This window comes from Aedes albopictus, chromosome 3 (assembly GCF_035046485.1).
Source record: "Aedes albopictus strain Foshan chromosome 3, AalbF5, whole genome shotgun sequence".
Lineage (NCBI taxonomy): Eukaryota > Metazoa > Arthropoda > Insecta > Diptera > Culicidae > Aedes > Aedes albopictus.
The window spans coordinates 214,469,100-214,484,194 of record NC_085138.1 but is presented as its reverse complement, the minus strand read 5'-3'; the positions used below and the strand labels follow the sequence as shown (position 1 = coordinate 214,484,194).

General features: G+C 45.2%; 2 protein-coding genes across 21 annotated transcripts in view; one reads left to right on the top strand and one right to left on the bottom strand.

Moving 5' to 3' along the window:
* Window positions 1–15,095, bottom strand: part of LOC109405099 (unconventional myosin-XVIIIa) — a 1,227,991-nt gene that overhangs the window by 703,550 nt on the left and 509,346 nt on the right. The gene's annotated exons all lie outside the window — the stretch shown is intronic.
* Window positions 1–15,095, top strand: part of LOC134292213 (uncharacterized) — a 36,819-nt gene that overhangs the window by 20,894 nt on the left and 830 nt on the right. For 2 of the 3 annotated variants that reach the window (XM_062861186.1, XM_062861185.1), the window contains exon 1: window positions 1–15,095. This exon is cut by the window's left edge and continues 20,894 nt beyond it. The gene's annotated coding sequence lies outside the window, so the exon portion shown is untranslated. The other variant, XM_062861187.1, reaches the window with a different exon arrangement.

The window sequence follows — 15,095 nt, the reverse complement described above, 5'->3', positions numbered from 1 at the left end:
CAACAGATGGCTTTGCACTTTGGTTGGGTGGATGACAGGCCATGCAGCGGATCTGGGAAAACGCATTTGCGGGCGAGTGTGATGTTGTTTGATGAGGCTGTGAAAAGAGAGATCGATGGGACGGTGGGCTGATTTGTATTTCGACCGTCAAAGGGGCAACACCGTGAAGATCGGAGAGTCCTGTGGAGTCAATTGACCAAAGAAAAGTTTTTTTTGTGGAGACAGGTCGCAAAGTTCCCATCTTGTGGACGGAGCGTTGATTCCTGCATAATCCGGAATCGTCGTGGATAAGTACCCACCGGAGTCCCATTGTTGTTGCGGTGCGCGCTGCCTTTGCACCCTATTCGCCGTTGGCCGATATTTCCACCGGCCGCACGTGGTCACCGGGTACTCACCACCGTTGCGAACCCACTATCGCTGCGGGCATCCTGCCGCCTCCCTTCGTGAACGCCATTGTTGTGCGACACCCGACATCGCCGCCACGTTGCATGCGGCCTACGAAGCTCTCTGTCACCGTAGACGTCCCCGCCTGAAAGCCTGCGGGTATTTCACCATGCCGGAAGTACCGTCTGGCCCCAAAGACCACTGCACGGGTCCCCATTCCGGCCGCCGGAGTAGATCAAGCCAAGTTCGCCACTATCGTGAGGTCTTTCACCAACTCCTTGCCACCGCCGCGGTGAACGCCGCTACGGGACCGACACCGTCGACCCCGCCGGTCGCCTACCAGCCCCTCGCCGCCATTGCGGTGCCCGCCTCTACGGATCCGACACCTTCGGCCTCGCCGGCCGTCTGCTAGCCCCTCGCCGCCGCCGCCGCCTCAGAGTAAGTAATATAAGGTTTAAAAACTAATCCCCATATTCTAGCTCGCTAAATAAATCCGAAGACCTCCCCATTACCTCCTCAACGACCCTGGGACTCGAGGACACAAAAGAGGCCTTTTGTGCACGCCTCGTTGGCTGCCGTTGGCTGGCCCAGCAGCCTGAGGTTTAGATCGACTCCCCCTCTGGGTCTCGGTACACACGTCCTCGAGGAGCGGTAACAATATCCATCATCTTAGTAACCATGAAAAGGACCAGTGACCTCCCCGGCCATCCTGTGGCTACTGGACTTTGCCTTGAAGCAACCTGTTTTGAAAACAATTTTGACCAAGGCGCCAAAACTAGGCATGCAACTGCTCTATCTTTTTGATGTTATATATCCTTGGGTAAATCGCCAATTGTTACACACCTTATTGCTTTTTTTGCACCGTATTCGACCCCCTGCAGAAATTTTTTGTCACATCACAATATGTTCTCACCAGTTTCAGCACACATTGGTTCATTTCGCTGCTAGCAATTTAAAGCGTCGGTTACACTTTTTGGGTGATGCATGGAATAATCGGTTTGTTTACTTGCTACTTTCTTTGGTGTTTGACGTGTGAACAAATATTTTGGACGATTGAACATTTGCACGGTAATCTAAAAAGCAAAGCAAGATGCAATAAAAAGTCGCCAATTGTTGCACATCTCATAAGTATTTTTTTTTCCAAGGATTTCACCGGAAATTTTTCCGAAAACTCATGCTAAGACTTCGGCTAAAACCACCAGGAATATCTTCAGAGATTCAATCAAAGATTGCTGGTTCCGGGAAACCCTGCTAAATTACTCCAGGGATGCCTCATTTTCTTTTAAAGCACTTCTTTTAATGATTCCTTCAGGAATTTCGACTTTTCAATAGATTCTCGCTGTGATTCCTCTAGAAGTTTGCTTTGAATCCCTCCAGAAATTCCTACTGGTTTTCTACATAAATTCTTCATGTTCCATGAATTCCTTTACCAAGAATACCTTTGCATATTTCGGTGGAAATTCATTCGGAGGATAACCACGAAATTTCGCCAAAAATTTATCAAGAAATTTCTCTAGGATTTATCAAAGAATTTCTTAAGCCATTTTCTGCAGGGTTCTTCTAGGACAAGGCGGACTTGCTCCGGCGTTATAACTCGCAGTATCGCATGAAACCGAATTTGCTTCCACTGCTGTCTACTGCCATGTCTTTTGGAGTTTGAAGGCTATGTTTCAGTAGGAATGATATGTCAAGAATAAGTACAGTATACGTTCGGTCGGTGCAAACGGTTTAACTGCAATGCTGCTTACCTGTAAATCCGGTGAGTTCAACAAATTTGGAGTCATCGCACCGCCAAACGTCAAAATGATGTGCCATGTTTGCCCTAATAGGATGGAGGAATTGAATGAATGTGGATGAATTAAACGAAGAGAAAAAGCAGGATCTTCGTATAACAAAATGCAAAAGTAACTGATGCTTTATCCTCATTCACGCTAGATGAATAAGTTTCTCTGGCCTATGAACAGTCACATGAAGTTCACGTTCATTTTACGTCAATGGATGGCTTGATGACATCTGTCAGGCGTTGCAGTTACTCAACTTCATTCGTTAAGTGAAACGTAAACATGTAGCAGTTAGCAACTAAACAAAATGGCTGACACCGAAAACTATCATATAACTGCGAAACTGGCTAGCAGAATTGGTTCCAGGAGGAGCGTAATAATATAAAGTCTATTCCGTGAATCACGCTTATTATTCAAATAGCAAAACATTGGAACCATAAAAAAGTTACGTTATACCGAGATAAAAGTTACGTTATATTGAGTTACGTAATATCGAGGCTACGTTATACCGAGGTATTACTGTATAAAAATCAGTTGGTAACCAAAACCACAAAACAAAAAATTCCGGCTCCGTGAAGCAAAAAAAATATTTTTTAGTTCTTTCTATTCGAAAATTACAAAACAAGATTGAACATATTCTTATACAATACAATAAACGCTTTTGGGTAGGAAATAGGTATCAAATTAACGGATTCACCATGCTATAAGCGAAAATTATATGCATGACCACCCTCATATAGAGTAGGGACCGTGAGCGCTGGTATTTTTCACGGTTACTTAGGGTGAATCGTCAATTATTGCACACCTTGAAAATTTGCTAATTGTTGCAGACTCAATGCTTTGCTTATGAGATGTGCAACAATTGGCGAATTTTTAAGGTGTGTAACAATTGGCGATTTACCCTAGATGATGGATATATAACATCAAAAGGATAGAGCAGTTGCATGCCTAGTTTTGGCGCCTTGGTCAAAATTGTTCTCAAAACAGGTTCCTTCAAGGCAAAGTCCAGTGGCCACGGGATGGCCAGGGAGGTCACTGGTCCTTTTCATGGTTACTAAGATGATGGATATGGAAAATCAGGAAGATAGAGCCGTCGCATGCCTAGTTTTGGCGTCAAAGAAAAAAGGTCCACGAAACTGGTTTCTCCAGGGCACATTCCGTTTGCCACGGTTTGGCCAGGGAGGTCACTGATCATTTTCATGATTACTAAGATGATGGATATGAAAAATTATGAAGATAGAGTCGTCGCATGCCTAGTTTTGGTGTCATGGTCAAAATGTCCTCGATACAGGTTCCTCCAGGGCACATTCCGGTGGCCACGGGTTGGCCAGGGAGGTCACTGGTCATTTTCATGGTTACTCAAATAATGGATATGGAAAATCATGAAGATAGAGCCGTCGCATGCCTAGTTTTGGCGTCAAAGCCAAAATGTCCACGAAACTGGTTCCTCCAGGGCACATTCCGGTAGCCACGGTTTGGCAAGGGAGGTCACTGGTCCTTTTCATGGTTGCTAAAATAATGGATATGGAAAATCATGAAGATAGAGCCGTCGCATGCCTTGTTTTGGTGTCATGGTCATAATGTCCTCGAAACAGGTTCCTCCAGGGCACATTTCAGTGGCCACGGGTTGGCCAGGGAGGTCACTGGTCATTTTCATGGTTACTCAAATAATGGATATGAAAAATCATGAAGATAGAGCCGTCGCAAGCCTAGTTTTGGTGTCATGGTCAAAATGTCCTCGAAACAGGTTCCTCCAGGGCACATTCCGATGGCCACGGGTTGGCCAGGGAGGTCACTGGTCATTTTCATGGTTACTAAAATAATTGATATGACAATCATGAAGATAGAGCCGTCGCAAGCCTAGTTTTGGTGTCATGGTCACAATGTCCTCGAAACAGGTTCCTCCAGGGCACATTCCGGTGGCCACGGGTTGGCCAGGGAGGTCACTGGTCATTTTCATGGTTACTAAAATAATTGATTTGGAAAATCATGAAGATAGAGCCGTCGCAAGCCTAGTTTTGGTGTCATGGTCAAAATGACCTCGTAACAGGTTCCTCCAGGGCACATTCCGGTGGCCACGGGTTAGCCAGGGAGGTCACTGGTCATTTTCATGGCTACTAAGATGATGGATATGAAAAATCATGAAGATAGAGCCGTCGCATGCCCAGTTTCAGTGTCATGGTCATAATGTCCTCGAAACAGGTTCCTCCAGGGCACAATCCGGTGGCCACGGGTTGGCCAGGGAGGTCACTGGTCATTTTCATGGTTACTAAGACGATGTATATGAAAAATCATGTAGATAGAGCCGTCGCAAGCCTAGTTTTGGTGTCATGGTCAAAATGACCTCGTAACAGGTTCCTCCAGGGCACATTCCGGTGCCCACGGGTTAGCAAGGGAGGTCACTGGTCATTTTCATGGTTACTAAGATGATGTACATGAAAAATCATAGAGATAGAGCCGTCGCATGCCTAGTTTGATGCCATAACTGAAATGTCCACGAAACAGGTTCCCGCGAGGGCCATTCCGACACCCGGGACAAGACCAGATCGTGTTGACCGGTTCCACATGTCCACTATCAGACGCGCATTATCCAGTTGGACATTTTTGCCGAAGACACCAACATTGTATCTAGTAAAGCATATAAACCAAGGTAATTTTAATGGAAGGTACTGGCATATACGCAGTCAGTAGATGCGGGGAGAGGCTTATGACGGGGGTGGAGGGAGCGACTGCTGGCGAGTTTGTTTACGCTGTACTCTATCGGTTTCTTTGGGGTTGCTAGGGTTGCTAGGATTTGTTTACCCCCACACAAGTGAAAATTTTTGTCGTAGTGGCAGAGCAACAGCAGTTTCTAATGTCGAATTCGTTTTTGAACCTGGGTTGGAACTGGATTGGCGGAAAATGTGTAAACAAACAAACGTCAAACAAACTCAAACAAACTTTAGTACAAGCGAAACCGAAGTCGGGTTGGGGTTGAAACTGTGATCTCATCCAGTTCCAACCCAGGTTGGAACTGAATCAAAAACGAATTCGACATAAGTTTTCAAAATGTGGATTTCACCCGGAGTTGTAACTTTTTGGGCAACAGGTAGTGATGCGGAAGATGGGTGGCTAGGACTAGCCGTGTCCATCAAGCCGTTGGTACCCAGGTATGACAGGTACTAGCAGGAGGATCCTTAAGTCGGCGAGAAACGGTTGTTCGCAACCATTGCGAAGAGTTAGCATTTCTAAATAAATCATAGATTTCGACACATTAAATAGACGTAATTATCTGCCTCTTTCCATGCACTAATAGCTTATCAAGTTTAATCAATGAATCATCACAGTAGACTGTCGCCCTGTATAACCGAAACAAAAGAGAATACGCAACCTAACAACTGATAAGGTCAGGACCCTACTGCACCACGCAGTCGTAGGCTGATCACGTGATTCAGAAAGAAAGCATGATAAGGTGTCGATGTGTCGTTCCTTTAGGTTTAGAATTAGTATATAAGCACTACTTGAACCAACGAAATACATGATCTTTTGTCAGTCGAAATAGTGCGTTTCACTGTGAAAGAACTCATCCTCGGGAAGTGACTCCTCTACCAAGGTGGATTTCAATCCTCTAAGAAAGCCAGGACTTCTAATGCAAGTAACCAGCTCTTAGGTTTTGAATTATCTCAGAAGTTTCACTTCACCTCTTCGACAATATTTTATCTGAGCCACTTCAGTAACCTTACGCTCTCAAACCATTAGAGCAATCGGCCTGAAGTTTCGCAAGGATACAATATTTCGAAAGGTTCGAGATTCTTCCGCCAAACTGCAAACGTAGCAGTGTGTCCGTCTCAATCAGCCGATTGAGACGATTTCATCGGCCATCCATCAAGGCCACTCATCGAGGCCACCTTCAGCCGAAGGTTCCGCCAGTTTCCACCAATGGTCAAGTATCGACCATTTTTTGGTCCTTCGAACCGGATATCTGATCCACAACCGTGTGAGCGGAGATACCCATCCGCTAAAGGTTGCTGCTAGCCACAGGGGTTAGTCCAGTCCAACCACATTCCAAGAGGAATACAAGGATTCCTCTGCACAGCTACATCTACAGTTAGGACATAAATCCACAATTGTAGGTGGATGATCGGTCCACTCCGTTCCCAGACCGTTGCTTCCGGAAACAAGTTGGTGACAATCAGCCGATTGTACCATCAAACCTCTAAACCGTGATAACACCCAAGAAAGGAAAGCATCGTCGTAAAGAAGTACATTATCAGTGAAAGGAAATCAACGAAATTTCGTGGTAATCTCTGTGTCCAGTTACAAAGCTGTAGCAAATGAACAATTATAGGGAAAGACGTGTCCCCAGAAAATAGTAAAAGTGACCCATTACAAAGTGCAAGAACTATAACCTAACGATCGGAACAAACTTTCTCGAACATTAAGTACATTAAAACCTGAAGTGAAAAAAGTGTTTTACCAATGCCGATTGAACATACTCCAGTGAAAGAAGTAAATACCGCACAGATGATGTCGGATATGAAAACCTCAGTTCATCTACGTGGCCAAGTCAAGGCCAAAATAACGCGCATCCGTAAAGCGATTGAGGAGGCTAACGCGACAAATGCTCAATATGACTCCGCGCAATTGAAAATGTTTTCCCACAATCTGGAAAATCATTACAAAGAGTTCTTGAACATCCATCATAATGTGGTGGCAGTATGCCCTCCCGAGAGAATTGATGAGCAAGATCAAGTAGGGAATCGCGCTACTTGGGCGGTGACTTCTATATTCGTCTGTTTTCCACTATAACTCAGTCAAATTTGAACCAATTGACACAACTTTTGGAATGTGGTGAGATAGGTATAGTATCTACCCGTGTACAACATTTCAACTCAATTTGATCAAAATTGACTGAGTTATAGTGGAAAACAGACGAATATAGAAGCCACCGCCCAAGTGGCGCGATACGGAAAGTACTTACAGGCTTACGTGTCTGAGGGTTGCAAGCGCGTACCGTACCGTGTCACACGACGCTCTCTGTGTCATTACTGGTATGGTGCCTATCAGCATTCTTATCAGTGAGGACATGGAGTGCTTCGAAATGCGCGGCACAAGAGGCATACGCAAAACTGTCAGGATGGCCTCTATGGTCAAATGGCAGTGCGCGTGGGACAGTTCCACCAAAGGAAGGTGGACCCATAGGTTGATACCGAGGGTAGATAGTTGGATTAATAGGCGCCATGGGGAAGTTTCATTCCACCTGACACAGGTCCTTACAGGTCATGGTTGCTTCCGACAGTATCTACACCGTTTCGGGCATGCGGATTCTCCCGAATGCCCAGTGTGCAATGGTTTAGAGGAAACGGCGGAACACGTGTTGTTCGTGTGCCCGCGTTTTCGCACAATGCGTGACCGCATGCTTGCCACATGCGGGGAGGACACAACTCCGGACAACTTGGTCCAGAGAATGTGTAGGGATGAGATTAGCTGGAATGCCGTTTCAACGGCTATCACCCATATCGTCTGGGAGCTACAGAGGAGGTGGCGCGTGGACTCGGAGAATGGCTAGTCCAGATGCAGTACAAGAGGTGGTCCAGGGGTTCGAAGTCGGCTTCGTAGGTCATACCGGTGCCCTGCGGTCGAGATCGACCCTTACAGCGATTAAGTGGCCGCGGAGAGGAAGTCCCGGTAGCGGTGCTGTCGTGGCGTCGGTCTACTGGGTTGGATCTGAGCCCGCGGTTGGAAAGGGGTCCCCGGCAAGGGTTGGGGTAGGTGAGATCCTGCTGTCTGCAACCTACGGGTGCATCTGATAGGGCCTGAAGGGTAGTGATACCCTTCCTTTGCGGGCAGGTCAGATCGGGTTGCACGTGGGCATCAGTTCTTGATGTCCGCTCAGCAGTAGGGCGCGGGCGGGGTTGACCCTGCCCGCCTTCCGAGGACAAAGGGAGTGGCGAGGACCACTCGGGAAACTGGCTAAGCGCCAGCATGCTATCGTGATGGACTCTCCAGAGCGAGTCATCGATGTTCGTTGCTGCTAGGCTACGGCAGCTAACCTTGAGGGTGCGATATGCACTAGCCCCTCTCTGAAGCAATACCTTCTTGGTGGTTCCGGAGAGACGTAGGGTTTGGCGACCATAGGAATGTGTTTTAGTGGGTCGAGGAGAGAGTAGTCCTGGCTTCTACCGGCATTGTAGAAGACGGCCTCATCCCCACACTACCCTAACCTTCCTGTTAGGGTGTCTGATGAGCAGATTTATCCCCCTATGGTTTAGAAAAAAAAAAGTGGCGCGATACCCTATACCTGGTGTTCGAAATACAATTCAATAAAACCTATGTGTTGCTGGAACGAGCAATACAGGCAAGCCGTGACCGTTCCGTGGTCCAACCGCAAGTGCAAACCAACGAAAGCCCTCGCATCATTGTTCAGCAGCAGCCATTAAAGGCTCCAATTCCAACTTTCGATGGCAAACCAGAAAATTGGCCTCGCTTTAAAACCATGTTTTCGGATGTGATGCGATCCTCCACCGACTCAGATTGCATCAAGCTGTACCATCTCGAACGCTCTCTAGTAGGAGCAGCTGCTGGCATTATCGACGCACGCACTCTCAATAACAACAATTACGCCCACGCTTGGGAAATTCTCGAAGACCGTTTCGAGAACAAACGGGTAATCGTTGATATCCATATCCAAGGTTTATTAAGTCTCCGTCGTCTGAACCGGGAAAATCAAAAAGAGCTACGAGAGCTCATCGATGAAGTGACTCGGCACGTCGATGGGTTAGCACTTATCGACAACGAGTTGGATGGAGTCGGAGAGAGATTTGTAGTTAATCTTGTGTCTGGAGCATTAGATAAGGATACCAGGAAAGAATGGGAAGCATCCATCCCGCATAAGGAAATTCCATCCTACGAAGACACCATTGAATTTCTAAAGAAACGGTGTGCCATCCTCGAACGCTGTGAAGGTTCATCGAAAATTCCATCAATCATGAAGCCATATATCCCTGTAAAGAATGCTGCCAAGTGCCAACCAAATGAAGAACGCACAAGCCAAATCATGTGCTATTACCAGAAGTTCCGAGACAATTTGTGATATATGTTCTGGTATGCATTCCAATTTCAAATGTGAGGTTTTCCGTGCCATGTCCATTCCTCAACGCCAAGCAAAGGTTCGAGAGCTGCGAATGTGCTACAATTGTCTACAAAAAGGTCATCCAGTCAGTTCCTGTAGTTCATCCAGAACCTGCCAGAAATGCCAAGGTCAACATAACACACTTTTACATGTTGAGAAAACATCCTTTGTGAATACGAGACCTGTGCCATTCAAACAAGAGCTTGGACAAATCCCAAAAGTTCCTGAAGAAAAACCTATTACAACATCTTGTTCAATAAGTAAGGCTCCTTTTGATAATAGCCTTTTGATGACGGCTGTTGTTAATATTCTGGATAGTAATGGCAAATTTCATCCATGCCGAGCATTTTTGGATTGTGGATCGCAGGCTCACTTGATATCGGCAAGACTACTGCAAATATTAAAGCTTCCACACATTCCTGCCAAGGTTGAGATTATTGGGGCCAATGGAAAAAAGACAACTCTCAACAATATGGCCAAAACTGAAATACGTTCCATACATTCCGATTATCATGCACAAATAGAGCACCTCGTTACAGATCGGATCACAGGTGTGATGCCATCTGGAAAAATCAACACGCAATTCTGGTCAACTCCTCCCGGATTACCACTTGCAGATCCAACGTTCCACATTCCAGGGGAAATAGATCTCTTGATAGGAATCAAGCTATTTTTCCATTTACTGATGCCAAATCAGCTGAAGATTTCCAACGATCTTCCCATACTTCAAGAAACTCGTCTAGGATGGGTTGTCGCTGGAGCTATGGACGACGAAAACGTGGATTTAATCTACAACCGACAACAGTGCCATGCTGTCATTCTTGAACCACTGAATAAAACCATGGAAAAGTTTTGGTGTCTGGAATCCGTCGGATCATCTCCATTGCTATCTAACGAAGAGCAGCAATGCGAATCCAAATACTGTTCAACAACTACTCGTGATATCAACGGTCGCTACATCGTCCAGCTACCTTTGAAGGACACAGCATCTAACCTAAAGAGCAATCGTTCCCTTGCTCTCCGTCGATTTTTTATGCTAGAACAGAGACTTAAGAAAAAATACGAGATGAAGGAGTTATACTGCAATTTTATTGATGAATACAAACAACTTGGTCATTGCCAGCGAGTGAATGAGCTTGACGACACTCCAGGAAAGATAACTTATTATCTACCACATCCCGCAGTCCTCAAACCATCAAGTTCCACAACAAAGCTTAGAGTTGTGTTTGATGCTTCAGCGAAATCCTCGGGTGTTTCCCTCAACGAGACATTGATGATTGGTCCAACAGTCCAAGATGACCTCTTTTCAATTCTTTTAAGATTTCGTAGGCATCGCTATGCCTTTACTGCAGACATTTCCAAAATGTATCGCCAAATCCGCATCGACCCAAGCCAGACATCCTTGCAACGAATTTTCTGGCGAAAAGAACCAACCGATCCGCTGGAAGTTCTAGAAATGACAACCGTCACCTACGGGACATCCAGTGCACCATTTCTAGCCACGCGAACTTTGAAGCAATTGGTCATCGATGAAACAAAACGCTATCCCGTAGCGGCGAAAATTGTGGAAGAGGATTTCTACGTTGATGATGTCCTTTCTGGTGCCGATACCGTCGAAGATGCTATTCAATCCCGATTGGAGCTGACCCATCTTTTGCATTCCGGAGGTTTTCCCATACACAAATGGTGTGCTAACAACGAAGCCATCATTGAAACAGTTCCAGAAGGGGAAAGAGAAAAATTTCTTACCTTTGAAGATGCGGATATAAACGAATCCATAAAAACGCTAGGATTACTATGGGATCCAAAAAAGGACATTTTCCTCTTTGTTCCTGATTGTTTTTCATCAAACCAAGAACCTCCGACCAAACGTCGTGTTCTTTCCGAAATTGCAAGGCTTTTCGATCCCCTTGGTTTTGTGTCTCCCGTAATAGTGAATGCCAAGGCTATAATGCAGCAGGTATAGTTAAGCAAGTTAGATTGGGACGATATACTTGAAGGTGATTTACTTACGGAATGGCAAATATTTCGTGATTCACTTCATCAAATCCAGCAAATCAGAATTCCAAGATATATGGCACTACATGCAGCTATTCATTACGAAATTCATGGGTTCGCCGACGCGTCCAACCTGGCATACGGTGCGTGTATTTATATTCGTGCAGTATCAAATCAAATCGTGAAAACTACGTTGATATGCAGTAAATCCTAAATAGCGCCAATAAATGGTCTAACCATGCCAAGAATGGAGCTCTGTGCTGCGCTATTGCTATCTCGATTAGCCTCAAAGGTTGTTCCTGCCCTCAAGATGAATTTCAACCAAATCACATATTATTCTGATAGCCAAATCTTCCTTGGGTGGCTAAGAAAGTCTCCCACTCAACTAGAATTATTCGTTCGCAACCGTATCATGGAGATTAACAATCAGACACAAAACGCCCAATGGAGGTATGTACGAACAGATGAGAATCCAGCTGATGTGGTATCCCGCGGCCAACTACCACAACAGCTTGCCGTGAACTATTTGTGGTGGAATGGACCATCATTCCTCCGCAACCATGTGATCCAGAATGAAGAACCTGAACCTATTCCAGATTGCGAGTTACCAGAATGGAAGCCCACTGTGATTGTTACGCCTGTCGTTCGACTCGAGACTCTTCCATTTATGACCAAATTTAGTTCCTTCCGACGACTCCAAAGAATTGTCGGATATATTTTGCGATTTATAAGGAACACTAAATTGCCTAGGTCCCTTAGAAATATTTCAAAATTTCTCACCATTCCTGAGATGAGACAATCATTGGAAGTCATCGTCAGATATATCCAACAAACCGAACTATTTGAAGATATCCATTCCCTGAAATCTGGTCAACCTACTCGTCGACTTGCAAACCTTTGTCCCATCATGGATAACGATCTTCTGCGTGTTGGAGGTCGGTTGCAAAATTCACGATTATCATACAATGCTAAACACCAACTAATTCTTCCAAACAAAAATCCTATAACGGAGTCCCTTGTGAGAGCATTACATGAGGAGAATTTACACGTTGGTCCGTCCGGCTTAATATCCCTCATTAGACAACGGTGGTGGCTCCTCAACGCCAGAAACACAGTACGTAAGGTAACGAGATCCTGTATTATTTGTTTCCGATCCAACCCAAAACTGCTTCAACCACCAATGGGTAACTTGCCCGAAGCCAGAGTGGTTCCTTCCGCTCCATTTTCCAGAACAGGAGTTGATTTTGCAGGGCCGATTTTTATTCGTCGAGGAGGAAGAAAATCAGTACCGGTCAAGGCCTATATCTCGCTATTCATCTGTTTGTCTACAAAGGCAATACATTTCGAAGTCGTATCGGATCTGACTGCAGCAGCATTCATAGCAGCACTCCATCGATTTGTGGCCCGACGCGGTCTTGTCGAAGAAATACATTCAGACAATGGAACTAATTTCGCCGGTGCTAGAACTGAACTACACGATTTATATCTGTTGTTTCAAAAGGATCAAATGCAAGGAAAGTTGAATGATTTCTGTCAACCACGGGAGATAATATGGAGATTCATTCCACCTCGCGCTCCAAACTTTGGTGGACTATGGGAAGCCGGAGTGAACAGCACAAAAACACACTTGAAGAAAATATTACGCAATGCTTCCCTAACATTCGAAGAATACTACACTGTGTTGACCCAGATTGAGGCTATCCTCAATTCACGCCCTCTCTTTTCCCACTCCACTGATCCTACTGAACTTGAGGTGATTACACCAGCGCATTTCCTCATAGGTCGTCAATTAACTGCTATTCCTGAACCTACCTTGGAAGATGTCCCAGAAAATCGGTTGACCCGTTGGCAACATCTACAGAAATTACGGGACCACTTTTGGAAACGCTGGTCAAATGAATATTTGAACACATTGCAAACTCGTCAAAAATGGACCAAACATTCAAAAAACATTACTCCAGGAGTTGTAGCTTTGTTAAAGGAAGAAAATACGCCGCCCCAGTCGTGGAAATTAGGCAAAATTGTGACAGTGTATCCAGGTGCTGACTGCACTATTCGTGTTGCTGATGTCCAGACTGCCGCTGGTCTGTATCGCCGACCAGTATCCAAGTTGGCCCCACTTCCCTTTGAGTCTAATGTCCCACAATCCAATAACGCTTTAGATTTAAGCGCGGGGGGTGAATGTTCGCAACCATTGCGAAGAGTTAGCATTTCTAAATAAATCATAGATTTCGACACATTAAATAGACGTAATTATCTGCCTCTTTCCATGCACTAATAGCTTATCAAGTTTAATCAATGAATCATCACAGTAGACTGTCGCCCTGTATAACCGAACCAAAGAGAATACGCAACCTAACAACTGATAAGGTTAGGACCCTACTGCACCACGCAGTCGTAGGCTGATCACGTGATTCAGAAAGAAAGCATGATAAGGTGTCGATGTGTCATTCCTTTAGGTTTAGAATTAGTATATAAGCACTACTTGAACCAACGAAATACATGATCTTTTGTCAGTCGAAATAGTGCGTTTCACTGTGAAAGAACTCATCCTCGGGAAGTGACTCCTCTACCAAGGTGGATTTCAATCCTCTAAGAAAGCCAGGACTTCTAATGCAAGTAACCAGCTCTTAGGTTTTGAATTTTCATCTCAGAAGTTTCACTTCACCTCTTCGACAATATTTTATCTGAGCCACTTCAGTAACCTTACGCTCTCAAACCATTAGAGCAATCGGCCTGAAGTTTCGCAAGGATACAATATTTCGAAAGGTTCGAGATTCTTCCGCCAAACTGCAAACGTAGCAGTGTGTCCGTCTCAATCAGCCGATTGAGACGATTTCATCGGCCATCCATCAAGGCCACTCATCGAGGCCACCTTCAGCCGAAGGTTCCGCCAGTTTCCACCAATGGTCAAGTATCGACCATATCTGATCCACAACCGTGTGAGCGGAGACACCCATCCGCTAAAGGTTGCTGCTAGCCACAGGGGTTAGTCCAGTCCAACCACATTCCAAGAGGAATACAAGGATTCCTCTGCACAGCTACATCTACAGTTAGGACATAAATCCACAATTGTAGGTGGATGATCGGGCCACTCCGTTCCCAGACCGTTGCTTCCGGAAACAAGTTGGTGACAATCAGCCGATTGTACCATCAAACCTCTAAACCGTGATAACACCCAAGAAAGGAAAGCATCGTCGTAAAGAAGTACATTATCAGTGAAAGGAAATCAACGAAATTTCGTGGTAATCTCTGTGTCCAGTTACAAAGCTGTAGCAAATGAACAATTTTAGGGAAAGACGTGTCCCCAGAAAATAGTAAAAGTGATTCATTACAAAGTGCAAGAACTATAACCTAACGATCGGAACAAACTTTCTCGAACATTAAGTACATTAAAACCTGAAGTGAAAAAAAGTGTTTTACCAATGCCGATTGAACATACTCCAGTGAAAGAAGTAAATACCGCACAGATGATGTCGGATATGAAAACCTCAGTTCATCTACGACAATATTTTATCTGAGCCACTTCAGTAACTGTAACGGTTGACTAAAGTATACCTTGTCTCTAGTATACATTGATACAAATGGGTTTCAGTGACGGGAAGACGTATGCACGGATGAAAAGAGAAAGCACGAGAGAATGCGATAGACTCGGGACCTTGCTGGGGACTGAGCGGGGAGTCGGCCAGTTGAGTTCGGACGGTAACCACGATCGGTCGACGATTGAGAGGTCACGCGCGGAGATTGAAGTTTTCAGAGCGTTCATCGGGAGCCGTGGAGTTAAAAGCGAAATCGTACAATGGCTTCGAGGATGAAAATCG